The sequence below is a fragment of the Bombus huntii genome, unplaced genomic scaffold (assembly GCF_024542735.1).
Source record: "Bombus huntii isolate Logan2020A unplaced genomic scaffold, iyBomHunt1.1 ctg00000313.1, whole genome shotgun sequence".
Lineage (NCBI taxonomy): Eukaryota > Metazoa > Arthropoda > Insecta > Hymenoptera > Apidae > Bombus > Bombus huntii.
The window spans coordinates 15001-17799 of NW_026099508.1; the positions used below are offsets into that span (position 1 = coordinate 15001).

The 2799-nt window shown below is 50.1% G+C and overlaps 1 non-coding gene across 1 annotated transcript; it reads right to left on the reverse strand.

The window, feature by feature from the left end:
• Positions 1-1902: 1902 nt before the first annotated feature.
• Positions 1903-2057, reverse strand: LOC126877980 (5.8S ribosomal RNA). Its single transcript, XR_007695502.1, has one exon. It is a non-coding gene; the product is annotated as a 5.8S ribosomal RNA (ribosomal RNA).
• Between the last annotated feature and the right edge of the window lie 742 nt (positions 2058-2799).

Here is a 2799-nt window from a genome sequence, read left to right on the forward strand (position 1 = left end):
TGTCGTGTTTTGCGTAGACTCGTAGAAAACGAAAGCTCGGAAAGATTCGGTGCGAGAGAAGGTGGTGTGTGTGTGTGTATTTCTCTGTGCGAAAATCGCCTCAAAGAGAAAAAAAATTCGAATAGAAGGAGAACACTCTCTATTCGATATACAATATATATGTATGTATGTATGTACGAGCGTTTTATGCATCTCGCCAAAGTGCCAAACTTCGTTCGTCGTATCATGTTCGAGCTAAGACTCACGCAAGACATCCGTGTAACGATCGTCCGGTTTTTAACGTCCGTCCTCTTTTTCTCCTACAGCCGTTTCTCTTCTCTCGACGATTCCAGCGGTTCCCGGTACGGGAACTCACGCAAGTGAAAAAGCGAGCGAGACGTACCGTCGGGTGGGTGTGTGTGTTCGGGGACTGGACGACCGGCGCGACGTTAGGATGCGCGGTCCAGCGATAGACGACGAAGAGGCATGGGATGACCAACACTCTCTTTTCTCTATTCTCGAAGCGTCGAATTGCCATAAAAAAAAAATCACACGCGCGCACGACATAGTCGTACGCGCGTGTATACCTCGTCTCTCTCAAAGTTTTTTTCTCGAGCCTCGCCAAAGGGGATCGTCTTCTTCCTCGTCTACGATCTCTCCGACGACGACGACCGTACGAACAACTTCGTAACGGACTCACATGCGCATCTTCCTCGGGTACAGAAACGCTGCGGAAAACACCTCGAGCTTGTAGTTACAGCAGCACCCGTGTATAGCCGATCTTAGACACACGCTAGTTCGCACACGCGTTACATATATAATATGTAAGATTTCCGACGAACGTGGCTTTTCGGGAGCCAGGCGCGCGGGCAGAGAGATACACGACGACGGGGAAAATTCGTCCCGATACGAGTACGTGTACTCTCCGATCTCCGCGCGACGCTGGGGATCATACCTCCCTAAGTCGTCAGAGCGCTCGAAGAAATCTCGCGTGTGCGTTCCCGGATCTACGGCTGATACTTTCGGGGCTTGTAAAAAAGCACAGAGCGTGTAAAACGCAACGACGACCCATCGATGCGACGGTCCTCGTTGTTGTCAGTCGCTTTCGCGAAGAGACGGAGTGGGCATTCGATCCCTGGGGCTGTACGAGAGTCTTAAGAAAAGACGGTAGATTATGGCAAAGTTTCGCACGCCATCGAGTTTAGGTTTTTTTTTTGGTTCTCTCTTCTCTCCTCTCTCGACCGAGTTCCCATATTTGCTTTCTCTCTCAGTCTCGCCAAATATAATATTCTTTTAAGACGACGTCGGGGGCGCGGACCTTCGTGCGTCGAACACCGGCAAACGTAGCATATATCGCCTGATATGAAAAAAAAATCGGTCACGAGGAGAACACTACGAGTATATACGTTCGATAACCGATACACGAAGCGGTGCATAAGCGGGCGGTCGCCCTCGTAAGGACGACTCACGACGCCGCGAGCACTCACGCAGGTCCGTGACCGGTTCTCTCCGCTCTTATTCGTATCCCTTCGTATACCTTCGTCCGACTCTGAAACGTTCTCTTATAATTTTTAAGAAGAACGACGGCGGGTTGTCAAGGCAAGAAGGGACAGAGAGAGACAGAGGTAGAGTTTCGTAGTCTCCCGTGAACACGATAGATTATATATCGAGCATGCGTACGACTTGCACGGTCTCTGCACGACCGCGACGAACGCCGACGAGCGTCCAACAATCGCTCGTACGTCGCGTATGTTCTCTCCGTCCGCTCTTATTCGTATCCTCGTTCTTGTACCTTCGTCCGACTCTGAAACGTTCTCTTATATAAAGAAGAACGACGGCGGGTTGTTAAGGCAAGAAGGGACAGAGAGAGACAGATACGGAGAGTAACGATACGCAACGCAAGCAGTCTTAGGTTTACGTGAGCAACCCTCAGCCAGGCGTGGTCCAGGAATTGTATCCGTGGACCGCAATGTGCGTTCGAAATGTCGATGTTCATGTGTCCTGCAGTTCACACGTTGACGCGCAATTAGCTGCGTTCTTCATCGACCCACGAGCCAAGTGATCCACCGTTCAGGGTAATCTTTTATAAATTTACAACAGTTCAATACTCAAATGTACTCTTCTCGGTTCTAGCGAAGCCGAGTTCCGTCACGTTCGACCAACGGGAATCGAACGCGCAGAAGTCGCCATAGGATTGACGACACAAAAACGTTCGAAAAAAAAAGAAAACGACGAACGCGCGAAGATACGCGCGTTCGCCGGCCGGGCGTAAAGTACATTATGATATATAACAACCATCGAGATCGAAGCTCCGTTCGTCAGGAAACGACGGGGATATATACACCCGATTCTGAATCCTCTGTACAGCACACGATCTCGCGAACGAGTAAGCACGGTGGCTAGCCCATGTTATATATGTGTTTGATTCTACTCTCTCGTCCAATTATTCAAGAAACAGCGCGCGTGCATCTCTCCATCGTTCGGGTGATAGTAAAGATTCGATGGGATTCGCGCGGCCGTCCGCCTCGAGCGGTCTTTCGTCCCAATATCCAGAAGCAGAGTTTGAAAAACTCTAGCGACGGCACGGGTGTCCGACTCACGACATCGAGGTTTCGAAGCCGGCGATCCCCTCCGAACGGATGGCGACCACGCGACCGACTGAAAGCATGAAAAATCGACGAAAGATAGAACACATCTCCGTTCGGGTGGTGTTTTTTTTTTTAAAAAAAAAAAAAACAAAAATTCGATGGGACTCGCAGCCATCGTCCTCGCGCGGTCTTTCGTCCCGATATCCAGAAGCAGAGTTTGAAAAACTCTAGC